The sequence below is a fragment of the Camellia sinensis genome, chromosome 11 (genome assembly GCF_055761805.1).
Source record: "Camellia sinensis isolate YWXY chromosome 11, ASM5576180v1, whole genome shotgun sequence".
NCBI classification, from domain to species: Eukaryota; Viridiplantae; Streptophyta; class Magnoliopsida; order Ericales; family Theaceae; genus Camellia; species Camellia sinensis.
The window spans coordinates 15,105,850-15,118,634 of record NC_138971.1 but is presented as its reverse complement, the minus strand read 5'-3'; positions in this window follow the sequence as shown (position 1 = coordinate 15,118,634).

Sequence of the window (12,785 nt, the reverse complement as noted above, 5' to 3'; positions counted from 1 at the left end):
TTTTTAGAATTTTGTTTCAATCTAAACACAAAATCATTCTCCCCAACTTAAATATCACATTGTCCTTAATGGAACACACCAAAGTATACAATGGAGTCAATTACATAAAGGGAATGAAAGATATCACCTTGATATATAAGCAGATGCATAGAGATGCAGGTGAGAGAGACTTCCCTCCAAATTGAAGAATAGTGTGCACTTGCAAAAACTTAGTACCCAACATCCAAGAAAGATGAAGTAAAATAAAAAAATAAATCTAAAACTAAGAAAAATATAAAATCGAAAGTGTAAAAATAAAAATAAAATAGAAGTAATACAATAACTCTCATTCTCATTTTTTCTTGTTCTTATGATTAATGAGATATGGATCATTCCAACAAAAAATACTTGACCCACCCAAAAATTTGTGCTTGTTTGGTATGATCAAGTGAACATTCTGACTTCAAAGGGTAAATTACACTTTGCACCCCTACACTTTGCACCAAATTTCACCTTGGCCCCTACACATGAAATCATAACAGTCAAGCCCCTGCACTTCTAGTCAAATTCCACTTTGGTCCCTTCATATGAAATTGTGACAATCAACCCCTTAAACTTTTAGTCAAATCTCACTTTGGTCAGTACATAAGTGTAAGTGTCCCATTTTTGTTACTCAATTGTTTAAATCTTTAACAGAATCTAGTTATATGATAAGAATGTGACTACGACATGAGAATAAAAAAGGAAAATTATCTACATTTTCCACCAATACACACTTTATCCTAAAATTTACATCAAAATATGACTGTATTAGGCTAAAAAAACGCAGATTGTGAACAATTAAGAATATAAACTAGGGTTTTGCATAAATTGAAATCATGAGATTCTATTTTTTATAGTAACACAATCTTCTATCTATTCATCTTTCTTTCTCTTTGATTTCTTTGTCGTATTTTTTTATTTCAAAAGTTCTTTTTTCTTGCCTTTTCATCCAAATTTTTACTATACGAACATATATATATATATATATATATATTGTATTATATAACTCTCATGTGCTTATCACGTAGGACAAAGTGTATTGGTGGGAAACATGAATGATTTTCCTCTTTTGCCCTTATTTTGTAGTTACATTTTGTCACATGAATAGATTTTGTTAAAGATTTAAAGATGAAGTAATAAAATAGGGATATTGACACTTGTATCGGGACCAAAGTGAGATTTGAGTAAAAGTGTAGGGGGTTGGGTGTCATGATTTCATGTGTAGGGACCAAACTGGGATTTGACCATAAGTGCAGGGGGTTAACTGTCATGATTTTATGTGTAAGGGCCAAAGTGAGATTTTGTGCAAAGTGTAATTTACCCCGACTTCAAATATAGGCACAATCAACATATAGGGAAATTATGTACATGAATAATAAAGTGTGAAGACAAACTGTATGAGAGGAATTAAAAAAATCAAACTTGAAAATAAAATCCCACCAAGGTCACTTGTTTTAACACTAAACTCTTCAATTACTCTATCTCCTCGAATTTCCTCAATATGCATAGTCTCACTAGTTGGTATTTGGAACTCATCCTCTACCTTTTCATTAATCAAGAGTGATTCAAAGTTCCTAAATTCTATGACATTAAACTCCATTTTATCATCATAAATTTCTTTGTGATTCCAATTTTGAGAATTTTCCGCCAATTGATCCAAATAATTCCAAGCCTCTTCTGGATATTTTCCAAAAAAAATTACTATTACACATCTTGACTACAAACTAACATAGTTGAAAACATAATCCTTCATAAAAGAAAACAATGATGTGTCCAATTTCATAACCATGATGTGGGTAAGAGTTTAATAAAGCCTTGAATCATTCCCAAGTTCAAAAAAATGTCTCATTCTCTTCGTAGTAAAAATTTACAATTTGTCGTTGAAGAGCAATAGTTTTTTGGATTGGAAAAAATTCATTTTTTATTTCTTACCATGTTTCAATTGGGCTTGGTCTCAAAATATGCAAACATCTCTTACCTTTATCCTTTAAAGAAAGTGGAAACAATTGAATTTAAACACTTCCTTACTTGCGTTTGGATCGTGTAAAAACTCACAAAGATTCTCAAATTCTTTAATGTGAATGTGTGGATTTTCATAAGATAAAGCATAGAACTTATGAAGTAAATTAACCACTTCAGGTTTTACATCAAAATAGCCTACATTTATTGGAGGAACAACACTAAATTAAGGACTAGATTGTACGAGGTTGCAAATAATCATACTGGGTTCCCAAAGAATTGTTATTATGAAATTCATACTCCCAAGTATTGTACCAAAAATAAGCCTTTTTTTTTTTTAGTGTAGTAAATTCAAATTACTTGCAAATAAGTACACACTTACAGTACCTTGCCGAATGATTTTTTTAAGCTTGAATCCTCAATCACACCCAACTGCAAGTCCTTCGTTTGCAATTACTTGAATAATACGCACTTGCTACTTTAACAAACTAAAATAAAAATTATATACATAAAATCCTAAATTGAGAATTAATCTAAAAAATAATTTCCAAAATCTAAACAACTGAGCTAATAATCCCCAACAACAGCGCTAAAATTTGGTGGGTCATTTTTCACAACAAAAATAAATCCTTACTAAGACCTTAATTCAATAAAATAATGGTTTAGTTCGGATATTGATCCACATAAGTTATTTAAATATTAGAAAATCAATTCTTGATAAATTCGAATCAGAAGAATATTTTGATTTTGATATAAAATTAACTAAAAACAAATATTAAACAAAAAGAAAGATTGAGGTGGAATTGAAATAGAAAATAGTTTAAGGTTTTGAATCCACCTCCAATCTCATAATAAGTAATTAATATATTAAATTCCAATAAATCAATGATTCAGATAATAGTAATGTATCATGGCTACAAGTCCTAATATCATCATCAAGAGGATGAGTATAATCAAATAGTAGGCATGAATCATCTTCAGTCGCCACGAATCGTCCACACTAAACTAGGGTTGTAGTATGACCCGTCTCCTCTAGGCATGACTCGTCTAATGATTTGTATATACAAGTGTGGGAGCTGAATAATGGGCAGAGTTAGAAGCATACGCTTCGAAGGATGGACATTTGTTCGGCTCTAATCTGCACAATTAAGAGGCCAATTGTAATTAACAGGCCAAGTAACTATGGGGCCGAATAAATAAGAAGTTTGAGAGCGGAAAGTGGAAAGTGGACTAGGCCCCGAGGCCCTATAAACGAGTATAAATAGAGGAGAAAGAAAGGTACGTGTGAACTATTAAGCTTAACTTAGAACATAAGTAATTTGAGTGTAGAGACTGACTTGCCCGTCGGAGTGCTAATTCCGGCACCCCCGACCGGAGTGTTTATTCCTTTTAAGGTGACCAGAAGAGGATCTATAGCGTCCCCCAAGATCAGAATAGTATTTCCAAACCACATCCCCACAATTGGCGCCGTTTGTGGAAATACTCAAACACATCCATGGCGGGCGTAACGGAAGACCCTCCAATAGTCACTGACGAAAACATGCAAAGAGACGACCTCACTTCAACAAGCATGCTTGGACCGGAGACTATCCCTGCAAGACGGGCTTTGAACTTCGCCTCACCCTCGACTCCAGAGCATGCGGCAATGCAGGCGATCATGGAACAAGCAAAGAAAAACGAACAGAGGTTGGAGAACAAGATCACAGAGAACGAACGTCTCCATCAGGATTTGGCCTTAGAAATGGCAAAGTCCAAACAAGCTGTACACCAAGATCCGGAACGAGCGGTGAGGGCCGGTGGTCGACGATCTCAAGCCCAACAACAAGACACTGATAGCGACTCCGACTCATTATCCCTGGAACCTAAGAAGAAGGGACGATCTGAAACTTCCAGTGTGGTTATGTCCAAAACCCAACACCTTTCGTTCTTCAAGTGGCCATCGAAAATGTTAGGACCTCCTGACACGAGAAGACGGGACAGACGGTGTGAGTATCACAAGGACCATGGCCATGATACTAAGAGTCGTTATGCACTGAAGGATCACCTGGAGAAATTGGTAAAAGATGGCCGCCTACAACAGTGCATCCGAAAAAGCAACCCAACCAAAGCAATAGCCTTAAGACAGGATTCACCTCCGCTCGGCGTGATCCATATGATATACAGCCTGCCAATGTCATCAGCGGTGCATAAGATTCAGTTGAAGCCTGACCTTCAAAGTCAACTCACTCCGGCTAAACGGCCCCATGAAGCTGCAAGCATTTCTTTTGATGATTCAGATTTGACCGGAGTGACACTCCCTCACATCGATCCCTTGATAATTGAGTTACGCGTAAACCGATTCACCGTTGAGCGCGTACTCATTGATCTGGGGAGCACATCAGAGGTTATGTATTACAAGACATTCACCAAACTCGGCTTCTCAGAATCAGATCTCTCTCCGGCTCCTTATCCATTATTTGGCTTCAACGCCAATCCAGAATACCCATTGGGGAAAATCACACTACTAGTCCGAGCCGGCTCCCGAACAGTAGACGTAGAATTCTTGGTCGTCAAGCTGCCATCGCCGTACAATCTCATTATGGGGAGAACTTGGTTACACACCATGCAAGCCGTACCGAGTACATATCATCAGCTGCTATGCTTCCCGACGAAGCGCGGCATTGAGCAAATTCGTGGCTCCCAGAAATTGGCACAAGCATGTTATCTCCTTGCTGAAAAAACACCAAAGGAGTTGCAGGTGAATTCTATTGAGGTGCCAGATCGAGGGAGCCTCGACGATGTTGGGCGGCTCCCAAATGAAAAGGCCACGGAAGACTTAGACCGAGTTAAAATCGATGGCAGCCCAGACAAATTCTTCATGGTCGACGCATCCCTGAATTAGGTCGACAAACAGCAGCTAATCTCTTTCCTGCTCAGCAATATCAATATCTTTGCGTGGACTCCGTATGAGATGTCAGGTATAGATCCGTCCATTTCACAGCACCATTTGAATGTTGATCCTAAGTGCAAGCCGATCATTCAGAAAAGCCGGCGGTCAGCCGCAGAGCACACTGCCCCCGTCGTTGAGGAGGTTGACATGCTGCTTGAAGCCGGGGCAATCAGGAAAGTGACCTACCCTACATGGCTCTCTAATACAGTGGTGGTGAAGAAGAAAAATGGGACTTGGCGAGTGTGCATCGATTCCATGGACCTGAACAAAGCCTGCCCCAAGGATTGTTTTCCCCTACCCAGAATTGACCAACTTGTACATGCGACAGCACGCCATCAGCGCATGAGCTTCCTCGATGCTTACAGAGGCTACCATCAGATTGCCATGCATCCTGAGGATCAAGAAAAAACTGCATTCCTCACCCCAAGAGGAACATACTACTATAAGGTTATGCCTTTTGGACTGAAGAATGCAGGGGCAACTTACCAGAGACTGGTTACGACTATGTTTAAGGAGCAACTCAGCCGCACTATGGAAGTGTACATTGATGACATGATGGTCAAGTCCAGAGAAGAGCAAACCCATCTAGCCGATCTAGAAGAGACGTTCGGCATCTTATGCAAATACAAAATAAAGTTGAATGCTTCCAAATGTACGTTTGGGATCGGCTCTGGAAAATTCTTGGGGTACATTGTCAACCACCGAGGAATCAAAGCTAACCCAAGGCAAATCACAACAATCCTAGAACTCGGCTCCCCTCGATCGGTCAAGGAAGTTCAAAAGTTAATGGGGATGGCCATCGCACTCAACAGGTTCATCAGTCGGTCCACAGATCGCTGCCGACAATTCTTTCATACACTACGGCAGGGCAAGGCTTTTGAATGGACCGTTGAATGCGTAGCCGCTTTCAACGGCCTCAAGACCTACCTCCGCTCAGTACCACTCTTGACAACACCTACTGCTGGTGACCTGCTCATTTTGTATCTGGCAGTTTAGACTAGGCCGTCAGCGCCGTACTAATAAAGGAAGAGCTGGGAGAGCAGCGGCCAGTGTATTATGTGAGCAAGGCAATGGTGGATGCCGAAACACGCTACCTTCCGCTAGAAAAACTCATCCTAGCCTTAGTCATGGCGACAAGAAAACTGATGCATTACTTCCAGGGACATAGCATTGGGTGCTAACAGATTATCCTCTCCGATCAGTACTACGAAGTGCAGAAGCATTAGAATGTGTTTCAAAGTGGGCACTTGAACTCAGCCAATACGACATTCAGTTTCTACTAAGAACCTCAATCAAAGGACAGGTGTTTGCCGACTTCGTTGCCGAATTCACTGGGGGTCTTACCGATTTCAAGTCCGATGAGATTCAACCAAAGCCAAACTGGAGAATTTATGTTGGGGACATTTGGCAATTGTACTATGATGGATCATCCAATCAGCGGGGCAGCGGAGCCGGAGTTATAATCATGGCTCCTGACGGCGCAATAATTGAGCAGGCCATCAAGCTCGGTTTCGAAGCGTCAAATAACGAGGCCGAATACGAAGCTCTTCTAGCCGGTTTACGGAATGCACATCTTTTGGGTGCTTGGTGTTTGCTTGTATTTTGCGATTCAAAACTGGGGATCAATCAGCTCAAGGGGGAGTATGCGGCAAGAAACGACCATATGGCAGCTTACATGAAAACGACCAACTCCTTGCTGGAAAAATTTGACCATCATGATTTGAACCAAATAACGCGTGATCAGAACACACATACAGATGCCCTTGCTTGCCTAGCCTCCCCCATTAATTCAGAGACTAAACGGACCATCGAAGTAGGTTTCATCCCGGAACCGAGCATCGGCCCTTCGGAGTAAGTTCATGTCAATGTTATAAAATCTGGACCGAGTTGGATGGATCCCATTGCTGCATTTCTGTCTTCCGAACAGCTCCCAGAGGACAAGAAAGAAGCGCACAAGCTGCGAAACAAAGCCCTGCGATACTACTTGGATCCGCAAGGAAGGCTTTTTAAAAAATCCCTCTCTGGTCCATATTTGGAATGTGTGCACTCTGACAAAGTCGAAGAGCTTCTTGCTGAAATACATGAGGGCAGTTATGGTGCCCATTCTGGCGAGCGCTCTTTGGCCCATAAAGCTATAACATAGGGGTATTATTGGCCGACAATGAGATCTGATGCCGAATGATATGTGAAGAAATATGAATAGTGCCAGAAGTTCTCCCCGTTAACCCATCTTCCTGCTGAAGGGTTGTGCTCTATCACCAGCCCCTGGCCGTTTGCCCAGTGGGGGCTTGATATCGTAGGTCCGTTACCAAGGGCCCCAGGGAACAAGCGATACTTGATCGTCGCTATAGACTACCTCACAAAATGGGTCGAGGCGAAGGCACTAACGCACATTCGAGATTCTGATGTCAAGCGCTTTGTGTGGAGAAATATCATAACGCGATTCGACATTCCAAGAGCCCTTATCTCGGACAACGGCACCCAGTTTGATTGTGGCATCTACCGAGAGCTGTGCAGCAAATATGGTATCAGGCCTTACTTTTCTACACTGGCTTACCCACAAAGCAATGGTCAAGCCGAAGCCTCTAATAAATCCATCTTGGACGACATCAAGAAGAGGATGGAGAAAGCTAAAGGAAAATGGGTCGAAGAATTGCCGAGTGTATTGTGGGCTCATCAAACTATGCCGAGGCGATCTACTGGAGAAACGTCGTTCGCTCTGTGCTTTGGAACCCAGGCAATCACACCCTTAGAGATCGGCCACCCAACCCTGAAATATCAAGTTTTTGATATGGGCCGAAACGACATGATGCTGGCACTGGATTTGATTCTAATCGAAGAGACCGTGCACTTGCGTCGATGGCGCGGTACCAGCAGCAGCTTGCCAAGTCATATAATCAACGTGTTCAGATGTGCCGTTACACACCAGGAGAGTTGGTCCTGAAGAAGGTACTTCCAGCTGACAAGAAACCAGCTAATGGAAAATTGGGTCCTAATTGGGATAGCCTCTATCAGATTGATTCGATCACAGAAGTAGGGGCATATCTGCTCAAAGATATATCAGGGAGGAGTCTTGCACGGTCTTAGAATTCCACACATTTACGCAAATTTTATCATTGACCCGACTTGTGGGGCATGACACTTGTTCTGAACTGTTCGCCATGTACATCTCATTTTCTGTAATACAAAGATCGCTACTTACTCACTTCAAAATCGAGTTCAAGGGTGTTCCAATAAAAGCCTCTGCATTCAGAGCACCCTTCGTGGATATCACGATTGGCCAAATAAGTCTCCGGATTTGGAGCCCCATCAGCGCACGACGTCCATGGGCCGAAAAGCCTCCGAATTCGAAGCCCCATCAGCACACAACGTCCTTGGGCCGAAAAGCTTCCGGATTCGGAGTGCCCTTCGTGGATATCATGATTGGCCAAAAAAGCCTCCAGATTTGGAGCGCCCTTCGTGGATATCACGATTGGCCAAAAAAGTCTCCAGATTCGGAGCCACATCAGCGCACGACGTCCTTGGGCCGAAAAACCTCCGGATTCGGAGCCCCATTGGCGCACGACGTCTTTGGGCCAATTAAGTCTCCCGATTCGAAGCGCCCTTCGTGGATAACACGATTGGCCAAAAAAGCCTCCGGATTCGAAGCGCCCTTCGTGGATTTCACAATTGGACAAATAAGTCTTCGAATTCAGAGCCCCATCGGCGCATGACGTCCTTAGGCCGAAAAGCCTCCGAATTCGGAGCCCCATCGGCGCACGACGTCTTTGGGCCGATTAAGCCTCCAGATTCAGAGCGCCTTTCGTGGATATCATGATTGGCTAAAAAAGTCTCCGAATATCACAATTGGCCAAAAAAGCCTCAGAATATCACGATTGGCCAAAAAAGCCTCCAAAAAAGCCCCATCAGCGCGCGACGTCCTTGGGCCGAATAAGTCTTCGGATTCAGAGCCCCACCGGCCAAATAAGCTTCCGGATTCGAAGCGCCCTTCGTGGATTTTCGGGTCGTTCGTAACATAATGATGCCGATTAAATACTTAATGTAGAATGCTCTCATTTTGAGCCGGCTAAACCCTTTTGTACTTCGAAACATATAAACATTCGGACTGATGTTTATACAATAAAACACATGCAAACACATGTGTGCCGAATGAAAGTTATAATGAAAGTCATGAAAGTTACAATAAAACACATGCAAACACATACAAACATTTTATTCAATCAGGAGATGATTACATAGTTTTGAGCACGGCCTACGTTTAAGCATTACAATGAGTATTTTTATACGGCGTTGCCCTCATCCTCACTCTGTTCAACCTCAAAGGCAGAAAATGGAAAATGCTTTCGTCGGTAGAGTGGCGATGCCGAATCAATGCCCGACGCTCGGTGAATTTCCACGACTTGAGATGCCTTGATCCAACCGTGCTTAAAACTGCGATTTTCACATCAGCAAACCTCTTCGGCAAGTTTCTCCTTAGTCTTTTGAATTTCGATCTTTCGACCGTCATGAAAACCTTTTACATAGGTCGGGGCCCTCGCAGTCCCAATCGCGAACATACTAGCCATGTTTCGATCGGCAATAGCATCACTTATCAGCCTTTGAGTCACCCTCTCTTCCATAATCGGATTGGGTTGGCTGGCTGATTGAGACTTGGCAGACCTGATTTTTCTTAGCTCGCGCCCGGCCTTCTCCATACGAGCTTCTAACTTCCGAATGCGTCATCTCTTTGCTCTATATCACATCGAGCGCGCGCAGAGACGTATGCCGATTTCATAAGATGTGTACAGCCCCTTCACCGCCCCTTGAACGCCTTCGCGAAACACTTCGAAGTCTTGCCGACCTACCATCGACTTCGGGTAGAAAAATCTGTTGGACGAACTCGACTGCAACGTTTGGATCTCGAACGATCGAGTCCGCTTCTGTCATTGGTCTATTTCCCACGAAGACCGCAAAACTCAATGGGTACGGAGTCGCGTCAGATTCCCTTCCAGAACTGGGTTGAGGAGTCTTGCCCTGAGGCTGCTTATCCCTCCTAAGCGACCTACTTCAACGACGAGGAGATTGATGTCTCTCCCGATGCCTCGAAGTCCTACTTCCCGTGCATGACGGATCACCACTTCAATTCACGGCTCCTCCCAGCTCAGCTAGCGTCTGCGCCTCGCCTCTGCTGTTGAAGAAAAGTCTTTGTAACATTCGCACTTGTTTAATCTTCCTCAAAGGGCTGGATTGAGTTACTAACTGAGCATATAAATAGGAGCCCCGTTCACAAGGTACACGCCCACTTATTCCCTACGCAGGCAGCACCTCTAAGGCAATCTCATTAATATTGAAATGTCAACAGCTCGGTGCCGACTGAGTCATATGCCCCGATCGCCCCGTCAGCCGCTGTCATTCGGCGTTTAATGTTCGTGAACCAGCTGGGGCAAGGGCAGATTCATCAATCCAGTCGGCTTGAGTGCCCGAGCCGCTCCACAAATCGATTCAGCAATACGACTCGTAAGTAACGTGTTCTCCGGCGTTTAATGTTCGTGAACCAACTGGGGCAAGGGCAGATTCATCAATCCAGTCAGCTTAAGTGCCCGAGCTGCTCCACGAATCGATTTATCAGTACAAGATTCATAAGTTCGTGCTATTCGACACCTCATGAATTCATTTTGTTGATTAAATCAGATCTATAAATTTTGTTCTAATTGCTGATTCTTCTAGTTACGTACTCATACAACAAACAATACAAGCAGTAACTTGAGTACAATATTAAATTTTCATTCATAAATTGGGCGCTAGCAGCGGACATTTACATATGAAAATCAAAAAATAATGAAAATCTACTAGATAAAAACATACATTGAAATTAAAAATACTTAATAAAACTAATGTCTCCCAAATCAATCATCGGGATCAGACACAAGTGGCTCAACGTCCACTTGCTCGTATGGAATTGGCACGGCCAATATAACTCCAGCGGCAGCAAGGGCTTTGAGCCACCCATGTTTGAATCCCCGATTCTCGAATTTGGGGACCTCTTCTACGTAAGCCTTAAGGGCGACGCTCTTCCTAGCCTCGGCTTTTTCTTTGGCCTTCCTCAACTCTTCCAACTCGGCCTCCACCTTAGCAAGCGCCTCCCTGGCTAACTTGAGCGATTCCTCAGCATTGGCTCTAAGCCGGTCAGTAGTCTGAGCCCTCTCCTTCTCAGCTTCGGCTCGAGCACTTTCCATCGCGGCTCTCATCACCTCGAACTCGGCCCTGCTACTCTCACCTTCAGCTTCCGACTTCAGGCAGCCAATTCTTTTAATGGTTTCGTGTTGGCGGCGGCCTAGTTCGGCTATCCTTCCAACCGTCTACAAAGCAAGGAATCAGGATCATTACATACCAAGAAATATCGTATGCAAACCAAACCAAACAAGGAGTAAAAAAAGATCAAGTCGCATACCAAAAGGGCCGACTGGGCAGCTAACGCTATAGCTACCAAATCCGGCTCTGCTCGAAAAGTGGCCTTGTCAGCCGACAACGAAGTTGAGGCGGCCAAGCTCAACGCTACAGCTGGATCCTTCCAGGCAGACGCGTCAGAGAAGATCGGCGTGCTTTTGATCTTCGGTTGAATAATGAAAGGAACAACCACATCCGATTTCTCTAGACGAGGCTGTTTCTTAGCAGGGCTCTCCTCTGAACCGGCCTCTCCCTCAGCGGTACATTTTTCGCCCCGCTCTTCTTGAATCGGCCTTTCTTCTAGGATCTACTGTTTGGCCTCCTTATCCGACTTGGCCGGAACAACTTCAGCCGTCTCTTTCACCATAGCGGGTTCTGAAGATTCAATTAGGGCAGGCCCAGAATGGCTGGCCTCGGCTTTCCGTCGCGCGGCCATGCGTTCGACATTTCTCTTTCGTGCCATCTGCATTAGATTTTCCGCAGCCATGCCTTCAGAAAAATTGCCGGGTAGATCTCCCAAATCTGTAAAAATATCTCCGAAAGAAAACTGTGCCCGACCCGAAGTGGATGGTGAGTTAGGCTGGTTAAGACCGGCTACCTCAAACGCCGAGTTTAGAGCCTCGTCGACCTCTTCAGCCTCCACAGCAAACTCTCTCGTTTGTTCGGTAACTACCTCGACCACCGTCTCTGTGTCTTGCTCCGAATCAGAAGCTTCGAAACCAATTTGTCTGAGGGTCTTGAAGTTGGGGAAGATAAGAGCCGTAAGGTGGTGTTCGCCGAATGGGATCAGGATGTCGTCCGCAGCTGAGAACGTGGTATACGTAGGCTCGTACTGCAAAAGTATATGGGCGGCTCTCCCTTGCTTTTGTACATTTGGACGGCCAAAATACTTGAGTGTAGTCTTAATCTCCGCAAGGACTGCGTCGTCAGCCGAAGTCTGAATCTTCTTCAACTTATTGCCAGCAAGAACGAAGGATTAGACTTGAAAAAAAAGTCGAGTAAAAGAAAGATCAACAAACATAAGGAGTTACTCGTCCACCTAGTTCACCCCTCTTTCTGGGAACGGGGTCTAGGCGATCTTCACCCTCGCCGAATTCCCAGTTGCCGCAGACATTGACCATGACATCGTCAACTCGCTTGCCAGAACTGGCAAGCATGGTTACCAAGTGATGGTCGGTGTCCTTGGCCTTGAGAAAGTAGCGCCCGAGCTGACCGGAGGATTTGGCCAGAGTGTAGCAGTGCCGAATCGCCGGAACGCCAAGGTTGATCCTAAGGTGCCGGTTCAGTTCTACGATTCCCATTATGATTCGAAAGAAATTCACATTGGGTTGAGAAGGAATCAGACCCAAATGGCGGAAGACAGCCCTAAGAAATGGGTGCAAGTGAAAACGAACCCTGCCCTCCGTAATGGCTAAGAGAGGAAAGACGATGGTATTTTGGTCCTCCCTCT